Genomic DNA, 14,842 nt, shown 5'->3' with positions numbered 1-14,842 from the left:
TCATTTGTGGGGGGTTTCTACTGTCTGGGCATTGTAGAACCTCAGGAAACATGACAGGTGCTCAAAGTCAGAGCTGCTTCAAAAAGCGGAAATTCACTTTTTTTTTTACCATAGTTTGTAAACGCTATAACTTTTACCCAAACCATTTTTTTTTGCCCATTTTTTTTAATCAAAGACATGTAGAACAATAAATTTAGCAAAAAATTTATATATGGATGTCGTTTTTTTGGCAAAATTTTGCAAAAAAATGATAACATTTTGATTAATAACAAAAAAAGTAAAAATGTCAGCAGCAATGAAATACCACCAAATGAAAGCTCTATTAGTGAGAAGAAAAGGAGGTAAAATTCATTTGGGTGGTAAGTTGCATGACCGAGCAATAAACGGTGAAAGTAGTGTAGTGCAGAAGTGTAAAAAGTGGCCTGGTCATTAACCACTTCAACTCCGCTAGCTGAAACCCCCTTAATGACCAGGCCACTTTTTACACTTCTGCACTACACTACTTTCACCGTTTATCGCTCGGTCATGCAACTTACCACCCAAATGAATTTTACCTCCTTTTCTTCTCACTAATAGAGCTTTCATTTGGTGGTATTTCATTGCTGGTGAGTGGTGATATTTTTACTTTTTTTGCAATAGGTGCCCAAATTCCTTTTAGGAGGGCATTTTTAGACATTTGGATCCCAGACTTCTTCTCACGCTTTAGGGCCCCTAAAAAGGGCAGTATAAATACCCCACATGACCCCACTTTGGAAAGAAGACACCCCAAGGTATTCAATGAGGGGCCTGGCAAGTTCATATAATTTTTTTTTTTGGCATAAGTTAGCGGAAATTGATTTTTTTTTTGTTTTTTCTCACAAAGTCTCACTTTCCGCTAACTTAGGACAAAAATTTAAATCTTTCACGGACTTAATATGCCCCTCAGCGAATACCTTGGGGTGTCTTCTTTCCAAAATGGGGTCAGTTGTGGGGTGTTTGTACTGCCCTGGCATTTGAGGGTCTCCGCAATCATTACATGTATGGCCAGCATTAGGAGTTTCTGCTATTCTCCTTATATTGAGCATACAGGTAATGAGATTTTTTTTTCCGTTCAGCCTCTGGGCTGAAAGAAAAAAATGAACGGCACAGATTTCTTCATTCGCATCGATCAATGTGGATGAAAAAATCTCTGCACAAAAAAAAAAAAAAAAGGAGGGGTAAGGCGTCTGCCAGGACATAGGAGCTCCGCCCAACATCCATACCTACTTAGCTTGTATGCCCTGGCAAACCAGATTTCTCCATTCACATCAATCGATGTAGATGAATAAATCTTTGCCGGGATTTTTTTATATTTTTTTATATACAAAGTGTTTGCCAAAGCATAGGAACGCCGCCTCCTCCTCAGCTCGTATGCCTTGGCAAACGTATCTTTTACTGCAGAGTAGAAATCTCGTCTTGCAGCGCCGCATACACCGACTTGCGTGTAATCTGACAGCAGCGCAATGCTTCTGTCAGAATGCACATCAGTGCTGCAGCTAGTCGATCGGTTGGTCCACCTGGAAGGTAAAAAAAAAAGAAAAAACCAGGCCGCAACGCAATAATTTTATTAACTTTGGAACAGAACATATAAACTTTAACTTTTTGAACTAAACATTAACCTTTTTGCTTACTGGTGTTTTTTTTTTTTTTTTTACCTTTATAGAACAAACCTCTCCTTCCCCATGGGTCAATGTGCAAAGCGCAAATCGCCCAAAGATGTGGCGAAGTGCGTTATGCACTTTGTCCCAGGTGAAAGGAGACGTTTGCAGCAGCTGTGAGTGAATGGGCCCTAATAGCCCTGTGTGCCTCTTCTGGTGAGATGTGATCCCTATGCTAGGTGTACCTGTGTGTGGTACTTCCGGAAACACTCTCCAAAGCATAGGGCACGGTGGTCAGGACAGTAATAGCGGGTGTCACGCCTTATTCCACTCCTGCTACAGACACGACATCTTTTTCGGGGTGACGGTTGGGTTGAGGTACCAGGAACGACATTGGGGAAATGTCGCTCGTGTAGACGGCTAACTACACTGGTGGATGGGGCCACGGAACCTCCTGGGTACAGGAGGTTCTCGATGAACTCTTCCTGAAATTTGAGGAAGGATCCAGTTCTCCCAGCCTTACTGTAGAGATCAAAACTATTATACAGAGCCAATTGAATTAAATATACAGACACCTTCTTATACCAGCGTCTGGTTCTGCGGGAAACTAAATACGGAGACAACATCTGGTCATTGAAGTCCACCCCTCCCATGTGAAGGTTATAGTCGTGGACTGAGAGGGGCTTTTCAATGACACGGGTTGCTCGCTCAATTTGTATTGTCGTGTCTGCGTGAATGGAGGAGAGCATGTAAACGTCACGCTTGTCTCTCCATTTCACCGCGAGCAGTTCTTTGTTACACAATGCAGCCCTCTGCCCCCTTGCAAGACGGGTGGTAACGAGCCGTTGGGGGAAGCCCGCGCGACTAGTTCGCACGTGGTGCCACAGGCGCCAATCTGTTCTAGAAACAAATGCCTAAAGAGGGCCACACTTGTGTAGAAATTGTCCACATAAAGATGGTACCCCTTGCCAAAAAAGGGTGACACCAAGTCCCAGACTGTCTTCCCACTGCTCCCCAGGTAGTCAGGGCAACCGACCGGCTCCAGGGTCTGATCTTTTCCCTCATAGATCCGAAATTTGTGGGTATAGCCTGTGGCCCTTTCACACAGCTTATACAATTTGACCCCATACCGGGCGCGCTTGCTTGGGATGTATTGTTTGAAGCCAAGGCGCCTGGTAAAATGTATTAGGGACTCGTCTACGCAGATGTATTGCTCTGGGGTATACAAATCTGCAAATTTCAGGTTGAAATGGTCTATGAGGGGCCGAATTTTGTGGAGCCGGTCAAAAGCTGGGTGGCCTCTGGGACGGGAGGCGGTGTTGTCGCTAAAGTGCAGGAAACGCAGGATGGCCTCAAAACGTGCCCTGGACATAGCAGCAGAGAACATGGGCATGTGATGAATTGGGTTCGTGGACCAATATGACCGCAATTCATGCTTTTTAGTTAGACCCATGTTGAGGAGAAGGCCCAGAAAAGTTTTAATTTCGGAAACTTGGACTGGTTGCCCGGAAAGGCTATTATGCCCGGAAAGGCTGGGCATAATAGCTTCCCGGGTTGGCGGTTATAAATTGTGTGGCATACCGGTTTGTTTCGGCCACGACTATGTCTAAGAGCTCCGCAGTCAAGAACAGATCAAAAAATCCCAGGGCCGAACCGATCTGAGCTGTCTCAACCCGAACTCCAGACTGGGCAGTGAAAGGGGGAACTACAGGTGCGGCTGAAGTTGGGGACTGCCAATCAGGGTTTGCCAGCACCTCTGGGATTCTAGGGGCTCTACGGGCCCGTCTTTGCGGTGGCTGCAACGGGGTCACTACTGCTCGTGCCACCGTACCAGCTTCAACTGCCCTTCTGGTGCTCCCCACTTCACCAGGTTGTACGACAGTGCTGGTACTAGGTCCAGGGAGGGCTGCGCTGCTGGTGTATGCCTCACCACGTAATCCGACAGCGCCAGCCCCACTCTGCTGCTCTTGAAGCAGATCCTGCGCAACCTGTGGTCTAGCGACACGGGGCCGGGTACGCCTGGTGCTATCAGGGACCTCAGCCTCCTCGTCCGAACTTTGGGTCAGAGAGCCACTGCTTTCTACAGGTTCGTATTCTGACCCGCTAGATTCATCAGATGAGGGTTCCCATTCCTCATCCGACTGGGTCAGAAGCCTGTAGGCCTCTTCAGAAGAATACCCCCTGTTTGACATTTGGGCAACTAAATTTAGGGGTATTCCCTGAGACTACCCAAGAAAAAAAGCAAGCCTGTCTTACAAAGGGGAGGCTAGCGAAGTACCAGAGGCCGCTGCAGTTGATAAAAAATATCAAAACTGATTTTTTTTATCGCCGCAGTGCGTGTAAAGTGAATGTGCAGTGATGAAAAAAAAAAAATTTTTTGTCACTGCAGTGGGGCGGGTGTGGGCGAACGCACGTGTGGGCGAACGATCAGGCCTGATCGGGCAAACACTGCGTTTTGGGTGGAGGGTGAACTAAAGTGACACTAATACTATTATAGATCTGACCGTGATCAGTTTTGATCACTTCCAGATACTACAAAAGTGCAAATGCTGATTAGCGATACGCTAATCAGCGAATCAGTGACTGCGGTGCGGTGGGCTGGGCGCTAACCGATCCCTAAACTACCTAACCAAGGGGCCTAAACTATCCTAAAACCTAACGGTCAATACCAGTGAAAAAAAAAGTGACAGTTTGCACTGATCACTTTTTTCCTTTCACTAGTGATTGACAGGGGCGATCAAAGGGTTAATTGGGGTGCAGGGGGGTGATCTGGGGCTAGTGTGTACTGTTGGTGCTACTCACTGTGAAGCCTGCTCCTCTGCTGGATCCAACCAACGAAAAGGACCTGCAGAGGAGCACGGCAGCCATATAACAGATCATATTTACTAATATGATCTGCTATGTGGCTTCTGATTTATTTTTTTTAAATCATCAGCTTGCCTGCCGCGATCATTGGCTGGCAAGCTGATGACGCGACCCCCCTTGACGAAATGCCGGCCTGAACTGCGCATGCGCGGGCCGGCAAAGCGCGTCATCTCGCCTCTCGCAAGATGACGCGTATATGCATGACCCTGCGCAGCGCTGCCGCCTCCGGACCGCACATCTGCGTTAGGCGGTCCGGAGGCGGTTAAGGTTCAGCTAGCGGGGTTGAAGTGGTTAAAATTCCTAGGTCCTAGGTCAGTGTTACCGAGTGTTTTACCATTTAGTATGTACGGGTGATTTGCATTATTCCTTCCCATGTGCATAACCTTATATTTGTCAGTTTTAAACCTAATCTGCCACTTCTCTGCCCATGCCTCTAATCTATTCGGATCCATCTGTTAGCAGTATATTGTCCTTTTCCGTGTTAACTACTTTACACAGTTTAGTGTCATCTGCATAGATCATTAATATATTGAAGAGAATAGGGCCCAATACTGACCCCTAAGGTACTCCACTAGTGACAGTGACCCAATCTGAGGGTGTACCATTAATAACCACCCTCTGTTTTCCATCATTGAGCCAGTTACTTACCCACTTACAGACGTTTTCTCCCAGTCCGAGCATTCTTATTTTATATACTAACGTTTTATGTGGTACAGTGTAAAATGCTTTGGAGAAGTCCAGATATACAAGATCCATTGATTCACCACTGTTAAGTCTAGTACTTACCTCCTCATAGAAACTGATCAAATTAGTTTGACATGACCGATCCCTCATGAAGCCATGCTGATATGGTGTTATTTGCTTTTTTTCATTGAGATCCTCCAAGATAGCATCTCTTAGAAAACCTTCAAATAGTTTACCCACAACAGATGTTAAACTTACCGGCCTATAGTTTCCAGGCTCTGTTTTTGCACCCTTTTTGAATATTGGCACCACATTAGCTATGCATGCCAATCCTGTGGAACACTCCCTGTCAGTATAGAGTCCTTAAATATCAGAAATAAGGGTCTGGCTAAGACACTACTTAATTATCTTAGTATACGGGGGTGTATGCCATCTGATCCTGGCAATTTGTCTATTTGAATCTTTTTAAGTCGCTGTTGTACTTCTTCCTGGGTCAGACAGGGCAATTTTAATGGGGAATTTACTTTTACATCCTGCATTTCATCTAACAGTTTATTTTCCACAGTGAATACAGTGGAGACATTTTTTTTTATAGCTTTACTTTTGTCAGAACTTTTGAGTATAAAAAAATAACAACATCATATAAGGCCTATAAAGGTATATGAATAGGAACATTAAGAGAAGTCATTTTGGTCTGATTGTCTTATTCAAGAGGGTAATATAAGTTCAAACTCTTGTGAACTTAGAATCACTAACTCGAGATTAGACTTGTGTAAAGACTTTTGTTTATAAAACTTAGGAGGGTTTGCATAGTCCGCTCTTTTGTGAGAAGAAATTTAGACAGGTTTAATAAAATGTATTTACCCAGATAAGGAAAACGGATATGTCCCACGGCGCAACAAAACGTCAGCCAGTCACCAGGATCAGGAAAGGAATATTTTATTGCAGCGATACAACGCGTTTCGGGGAATTACGCCCCTTCATCAGGTACAAAGAAGCTGCACAAGTTTACCAGCACAAAACTGCACATATTTATACATGCAAAGTACCGCCCATAAAGGGGTCACAGGGTCAAGATGGGTGTTCCCTAGAGGGATAAAGGACAGATGCAATGTGTATATCAACATGGTCCTCATAAAGAACTCTTAGTATACACAGACTTATTTTGATTGCGCAATGTGTGCCAAAAAAACAATACTCTTTACTTATTTAATAAAGACCTCAGGGTCACATAATGGGGTGGTGCCCATAAAGAGGCCGGCATTAGAATAAGAAACAATTGGAAGCGCATCAAAAAGTGCATCTGCCGCGTCCAAAGTCGCGCATGATGATGATGTATTGCTACCACGTGTTCCGGACCCGCATCGCATGAGCGGGGCCGGATCACGTGGGGGCCGTTGCCTGGTGACAGAGACGCTCCGAAGGCATGGGAGCAGTCTGTTATTTGGAAACGTGCTGCGTATTCCGGACCAGCATCACGTGATAGGGAACCGATCACGTGAGAGTCGCTGCCAGGTAACAGGGACGCTCCGATGGTATGGGAGCAGTCCGTCCACTGTTTACAAAGGCAGAGACAAGAAGTTCAATCAATGTGATTTCTACTAAAGGGGCAGAGTTAGATCTTAAATATGATTATGCACAATCTTTTACGTGGTATTTTAGGTTGCATCATTACTTCTTATCACCCTAGAGGTGTTGTGATATAATACATTATAATATAACATATACATGTATTTTATTTATTTATATATTTAATTATAATCAATTGTTTTAGCCTTATATCCATTTTTATCTTTTTAGACTTAAATTGCCTAAATATGCTATGAATAGTTTTATCCAGGAGTCTTATTTCTTTGTCTCCAGTGCATAATCATATTTAAGATCTAACTCTGCCCCTTTAGTAGAAATCACATCGATTGAACTTCTTGTCTCTGCCTTTGTAAACAGTGCACTGCTCCCATACCATCGGAGCGTCCCTGTTACCTGGCAGCGGCTCTCACGTGATTGGTTCCCTATCACGTGATGCTGGTCCGGAACCCGCAGCACGTTTCCAAATAACAGACTGCTCCCAAGCCATCAGAGCGTCTCTGTCACTCGGCAACGGCCCCCACGTGATCCGGCCCCGCTCATGTGATGCGGGTCAAGAACACGTGGTAGCAATACATCATCATGCGCGACTTTGGATGCGGCAGATGCGCTTTTTGATGTGCTTCCAATTGTTTCTTATTCTAATGACGGCCTCTTTATGGGCACCGCAGTAAAGAGTATTGTTTTTTGGTCACACATTGCGCAATCAAAATAAGTCTGTGTATACTAAGAGTTCTTTATGAGGGCCATGTTGATATACACATTGCATCTGTCCTTTATCCCTCTAGGAAACACCCATCTTGACCCTGTAACCCCTTTATGGGCGGCACTTTGCATGTATAAATATGTGTAGTTTTGTGCTGGTAACTTGTGCAGCTTCTTAGTACCTGAAGAAGGAGAGTGATTCCCCGAAACGCGTTGTATCGCTGCAATAAAAAGATTCCTGATCCTGGTGACTGGCTGATATTTTTTTGCGCCGTGAGACGTATCCGTTTTCCTTGTGCCAATTATCTTCTTGGGGACTCCAGGCATCTTCAATTAGAAGATCCTTCTGTGATCCCGTGGCTGCAGACCGCCATATGTGCCTACATTTGCACAATCACACAAGGTGAGCCTTGCAATTCATCTCCACCTACACTCTTGTACTCACAGAATTACCCTATGGTGCGCACATCTGTTTTTTTACAGTTTCATCAAGCCTGTTATATCGTATTTTACCCAGATAAGACACTGAAGTAGAAATGTGTGGGTTTTAGGTTAATTGAAATGGATAGAAAGAGACTCTAATTTTCTTTGGGGTTTTTATATTAATCAATATATGAGTGGATTTAGATTTTTATATCATCGATTTAAATGTGTGTGTTTCATATTACTAAGAGTGTGGTAATTATAGATATATTCATTTTAAGGTTAGAATGGAGGTAGAAATTCCTATGTAATTTCAGAGTGTCTCTCAGAGAAAAGTGTAAGTTGTTAATCTCTTTCCCTGAAGATTTCTTGAATGGAGAAATGTGGACACAGGTGATCATAAACAAACCCTGTCTTTTTACCAAACAATGACAACAAGTGTTGTAGTGTGTGTTTGGAATGAATTAGGTTTAGTCAGAGATTTAGAAAGAGACTAGATGTTTGACAAAAGATAAACTTGATTGTCTCTTTCTGCTCTCTTCAAGGTCTGTATGAAACCTTAGTTAAAGTTTATCCCTTCTTCAAGTTAATAAGAATATTGTGAACTGTTGCACCTTCCTGCGGGGTTGTTTTGGGCAGAAACAGGAACAATCGACACCTTTGTAGCTTGTGCATCAGACTGTTGCTAGTTTATTTTGCAAGTTGCTCAAAATAACAAAACAAAACAAAAACAAAAATAGCCACCTGGCTCCTGCCTATCTCACTCGGCAGCCCTAGCTAAACTCATAACACAAAAAACAAAGAGCATTTTCAAGAGGAAAACAGAGCAACTTACAGTTCAGTAGTTAGGTAGAGAAGCTTCTCAAACAGACTGCCCAGACTCCCAGAGAGAGAGAGCTCCTGGGTCAGTGCTGCTGACTTAATTAGTACATCTGTGTGAGCAGTCCCCCAGGTAGGTAAAACCTGGACTGGCTCCGGGTGGTCAGGGAACCCACCCAACTCTTCCCTGACCGGCTCCAGGACCCTAAACTGGCTTTCTTTTTCCCAGGAAGCTTCTGGATACAAAGAAAACCAAACCTTCCTGGAGCCTTTTAACACATTCAGTGCCGGAAACTTGGTGCAATGTACACACCATCCAGCACTTTCTCTGCAAAACATTGTGACATCCTGTCACATACCCCCTCCCTCTGTTCGAACCCGTGGGTACGGACACTTTCCGAGAACATACAATGAGTTCGGGAGAGATCGTCAGCATTGGCCTGCAGCTTTCCTGCTCTGTGCTCCACTGTGAAATTATAGTACTGTAGTGACAGGAACCATTGAGTCACCCTTGCATTATGATCTTTGGCCCGTGACATCCAGGTAAGAGGGGAGTGATCTGTCACTAGCTGAAATCGACGGCCGAGCAGATAGTATCGCAGAGTCTCCAAAGCCCATTTGATGGCCAAACACGCTCGACAATACTATAGTTTTTCTCAGCTGGGGTTAGCTTCCTACTCAAATATATCACTGGGTGTTCTTCTCCATGCACCAACTGTGACAACACGGCCACTAGGCCCACATTGGAAGCATCTGTTTGAACAACAAACTTTTTTTTAAATCAGGAGCGATCAAAACTGGCCTACTGCATAACACCTCCTTGAATTTACAGAACGCAACCTCAGCATCTTTGTTCCAAGAAATTCCCCAAGCTTTTGCCCTTGATTAGGTCCGTAAGTGGAGCAGCTATGGTGGCAAAATCTGGAATAAATCTCTGGTAATACCCTACCATGCCCAGAAATGTCCTCACCTGTTTTTTTGTGCAAGGTTGAGGCCACTCCTTAATTGCCTGTACCTTTTGAGCCTGAGGCTTGATGAGGCCTTTACCAATAATGTACCCTAGGTATCGTGCCTCTTCAAGGCCCAGGGCACATTTCTTGGGATTGGCCATCAGACCAGCCTGCCAAATTGAGTTTACCACCGCTTGGACCTTGGGAAGATGACTTTCCCAATCCGAGCTGAATATCACCACGTCGTCAAGGTACGCCGACGCGAAGTGCCGGTGTGGCCTGAGGACTTCATCCATCAACCTCTGAAAGGTGGCAGGGGCCCCATGAAGCCCAAATGGCATTCTCACATACTGGAACAGGCCCTGTGGAATAGAAAACGCTGTCTTTTCCCTAGCCGTTGAAGTAAGTGGAATCTGCCAATAACCTCTGGTTAGATCCAGGGTGGTAATGTACCTGGTTGGACCTAACCTTTCTATCAACTCATCCACCTGTGGCATGGGATAAGCGTCAAACTTTGAGATCTCGTTTAATTTGCGAAAGTCGTTGCAAAACCGCACGGACCATCTGGTTTTGGTACCAACACCACAGGGCTACTGCAATCACTATGGGATGGCTCAAGAACACCTAGCTCCAACATTCTCTGGATCTCACCGGCTACTGTCTGTCTGCGGGCTTCGGGAATGCGATATGGCTTCAAGCGAACCCGAGCTTGTGGATCTGTAAAAATATCATGCTTAATTACATGAGTGCAACCTGGCCACTCTGAAAACACATCAGCATTCCTGAGGAGGAATTCCCTTACCTCTTGGGCTTGTGCCCTTGACAGAGTCTCAGAGACCTTCACCTCAGTAACTCCCCCCTGAAGTGCAGGGCTGAGAGGCTCAGCCGCGATAGAAACTAATGGTTCCTTCCAGGCCTTTATTAAATTGACATGATAGATTTGCATTTTTTTCCGTTTGTCGGGTTGGTGGACTTTATAATTCACATCCCCTATTTTCTCTACAACCTCATAGGGCCCTTGCAATTTCGCTAGGAATTTACTTTCCGCAGTGGGAACCAGAACCAGGACCCAGTCACCCGACTGAAAAACCTTGAGTCTGGCTCCCCGATTGTATATGCGACTTTGGGCCTCTTGAGGCTCTCTCATATGTTCTTGTACTATGGGCATTACAGCTGTGATGCGGCCTCTGTAGAACATGTTCCACCACGGAGCGGTGGGGAGAGGGCTCCTCTTCCCATGACTCCTTTGCAATATCCAAAAGCCCCCAGGGGTGTCGCCCATACAAAAGCTCAAACAGGGAAAACCCAGTAGACGACTGAGGCACCTCATGAACCGCAAACATCAAGTAGGGGAGCAGGCAATCCCAATCTCTCCCGTCTGCCTCAACGACCCTTTTTATCATTCTCTTGAGGGTTTTGTTGAAGCGCTCAACCAACCCATCAGTTTGAGGGTGACAGACAGATGTCCTTATCTGTTTTATACCCAGCAGCTTACACAAACCTTTCATTATGTTTGACATAAAAGGTGTTCCTTGATCCGTCAGGATCTCTTTTCGAATGCCTGTTCTAGCAAACATATGAAACAGCTCCCGGGCAATTGTTTTAGCTGACGTGTTACGCAGAGGAACCGCCTCGGGATACCTAGTGGCATAGTCTAAAACCACAAGAATGTATTGATGTCCCTTTGCAGACTTCACCAGGGGCCCCACCAAATCCATTGCAATCCAGTTATAAGATACCTCAATGATGGGTAACGGTACCAAGGGTCTTCAGTAATGAGGCGCAGGGGACGTGAACTGACATTCTGGGCAACTGACATTCTTCCCTTATATTATCAACACGATAGAGAAGATCATGGTTGACAGCAAAGTGAGGGTATACCTTCTCCAAGCCCGTACTGTGGGCAACCCCATTAACCACAGCAACATTTTCCCAAGCATGAGCTAACATTGGGTCCCTCAGTTGGGATGTGCCAAAGTTATCTTGAGAGCAGTTTATTTCTGGCATAGGTAACTCTTCCACAGACTCTGGAGGTCTCTCGGATTCCCCCACTAGCACAGAGAAGGAGAACTGGTCAGGCTCAACTGGGGCCAGTCCACCGGCTGGTACTTCAGAACCGGAATCCTCAAAGTCAGGCAGGCTAACAGGAGTTTCATCCCCCACACTTAGGAAAATTTGAGGTGGAAACTCGACCATCCACAGGTCCCAGAACAAAGGAAAATCCTGCCCTAGAATGACACTATGCATCAGGGATTTAGATACTCCAACCTCATGGGACATCACACCAAACCGAGTCTCAATTGGGACCACCGCTGTACCATAACTTTTTGCATCACCATGTATGCACACAACACCCATGCACTGTTTTTTCAGCTGGTCTGGAGCTACCAGGTCTGAATGTACAAGCGTAACGAGGCTCCCAGAAACCAGCAAGGCCTGGAAACTCCTTCCACCCACTCTGACCTGTGCCATGTGAGCCAGCGCAGATGTCAGACATGCTGGATGAGCGAAGAAGGAAAGGCGCCGAGCTGCTCCACACTCCATAGGTTCTGGGACGTCAGGACATTTAGCAGCCACATGCCCCCAGGCTTTTCACCTCCAGCACTGGACACCGGAGCCTGGTAGGGTCTCTTTCAGCAGCCTCGTCTCCCTGTTGGTCTTCACCCACGTTTTCAAACCAGGATCAGCATTTAAGGTTGCGGCGCCTCTCGCCGCCACTGCGGTCAGACGCCGCTTTACAGGCAAGTTCTCGGGGTCAGACCCCCCTGCCAAAAACCCTTCTGCTGCGAGGTAGCCTTCAACCATCTCAACTAACTCATTGTCAGACTTTGGATCAGCGTGACTGACCCATTTTCTTAATTAATACAGCAGCGCTGTCAGGAAGCGATCCATTGTGACCCTTTTGACAATCTGGGGTGCCGTGAGTATCTCAGGTTGCAACCACTTTCGTACCAGATAAATTAAGTCATGCATCTGTGACCTGGGAGACTTATTAGGTTGGTAATTCCAGCAGTGCACTCGTTGGGCCCGCACAGCAGGAGTGACACCCAAACGGCGGAGAATTTCTAGCTTTAGCTTCTCGTAGTCCTGGGCATCCTCAGCAGACAAATCAAAATACACTTTGTGAGAGTCGCCTGTTAGAAATGGAGCAACCAACCCCACCCACTGAGTCTTCGGCCACGCCTCCCGATCTGCGGTGCGTTCAAACGTATTCAGAAATGCTTCCACGTCATCGTGTGGGGTCATTTTCTGAAGAAAATGGCTTGCTTTGATCAACCCACTATTGCAGAACCTTTGTAAGAGTTTCTCTGTCTTTCCGAGCAGCTTCAGCTTGTGCCACCAAAGCTTTTTCCTATCTGGCATTAGTCTCTCGCTGGACAGCATTTGATTCTTGTTGGGTTGCACAGGCTTGTGCCAACCTCAACACCAGGTCTTCCATCATAATGGATGATAAGATTAAATGGAATTCAAGTTGCTAGATGGATGGTATCTGGCAGAGATCCGTCTGCCTGCATCTGACACCAATTTGTGAACTGTTACACCTTCCTGCAAGGTTTTTTTGGGAAGAAACAGGAACAATCGACACCTTTGCAGCTTGGGAGTCAGACTGTTGCTAGTTTATTTTGAAAGTTGCTCAAAATAACAAATAAAACCAAAACAACAATAGCCGCCTGGCTCCTGCATATCTCACTCGGCAGCCCTAGCTACCATCTCAACTAACTCATTGGCAGACTTTGGATCAGCGTGACTGACCCATTTTCTTAATTAATACAGCAGCAGAAACAATCGACACCTTTGCAGCTTGTGCATCAGACTGTTGCTAGTTTATTTTGCAAGTTGCTCAAAATAACAAATAAAACCAAAACAACAATAGCCGCCTGTCTCCTGCCTATCTCACTCGGCAGCCCTAGCTAAACTCATAACACAAATCACAAAGAGCATTTTCAAGGGGAAAACAGAGCAACTTAAAGTTCAGTAGTTAGGTAGAGAAGGCGACCGCTCTCAGAGCTCCTAGGCTTGCAGCTTCTCAAACAGACTGCCCAGACTCCCAGAGAGAGAGAGCTCCTGGGTCAGGGCTGCTGACTTCATTAGTACATCTGTGTGAGCAGTCCCCCAGGTAGGTAAAACCCAGACTGGCTCCGGGTGGTCAGGGAACCCACCCAACTCTTCCCTGACCCACTCCAGGACCCTAAACTGGCTTTCTTTTTCCCAGGAAGCTTTTGGATACAAAGAAAACCAAACCTTCCTGGAGCCTTTTAACACATGAAGTGCCGGAAACTTGGTGCAAACTTGGTGCAATGTACACACCATACAGCACTTTCTCTGCAAAACCAAGTGACAGCCTGTCACAATGTATACAGGAAATAGCTATAATTGCCAAAGACTTTTATATGGAGCCTTAGTGCCACCTAGTGTTAGGATAAAATTAAGGAGTGTATTGCAAAATCACTAGAGGAGGTCCTATTAGTTATAAAGTGATGTCACTGGTTGTTGAATAAACTAGACCAGTACCATTTTAGATAAAAAGATGGTATGGGCTGAGTGATCATCTTCTTAAATCAACTTGGGATGGTCATCTTGAAGAAAACATCTTGAAACATCTTGAGACCTGAAGACATCTTGATCAATCGGATCCAGCCACTTGACCACCTTTGCAGACATTGGAGGCAGCCATCTTAGGACCATTGAAACTGATTTCTGCTAGCTGACATTTTGGGGTATAGTATAACCTTACCAATATTTTATAGGATAATTTATTAATATAATATATATCTATATATATATTCAATTAACCATACTTTGTGTATAGTATCTGTTTTGGAATAAGATTGGGGTGTACCTGCAGCATCATCCTAAAACATGAGCAGATTCAGGGAGATTTATACGTACTGTTGGAAACACGGCATCATCTCCAAATAACTAAATTCTGTTCTAGGCCGGTATGGTTATATATATATACACACAGTACAGAACAAAAGTTTGGACACACCTTCTCATTCAAGAGTTTTCTTTATTTTCATGACTATGAAAATTGTAGATTCACACTGAAGGCATCAAAACTATGAATTAACACATATGGAATTATATACACGACAAAAAATTGTGAAACAACTGAAAATATGTCATATTCTAGGTTCTTCAAAGTAGCGACCTTTTGCTTTGATTACTGCTTTGCACACTCTTGGCATTCTC

General features: G+C 45.1%; 1 protein-coding gene across 1 annotated transcript in view; it reads right to left on the bottom strand.

The window, feature by feature from the left end:
- Nucleotides 1–14,842, bottom strand: part of OSGEPL1 (O-sialoglycoprotein endopeptidase like 1) — a 505,200-nt gene that overhangs the window by 230,290 nt on the left and 260,068 nt on the right. The window lies entirely within an intron of this gene.

Source organism: Bufo gargarizans, chromosome 8 (assembly GCF_014858855.1).
Source record: "Bufo gargarizans isolate SCDJY-AF-19 chromosome 8, ASM1485885v1, whole genome shotgun sequence".
NCBI lineage: Eukaryota > Metazoa > Chordata > Amphibia > Anura > Bufonidae > Bufo > Bufo gargarizans.
The sequence above is the reverse complement of the archived record's forward strand: the minus strand, read 5'-3'. Positions and strand labels throughout refer to the sequence as shown.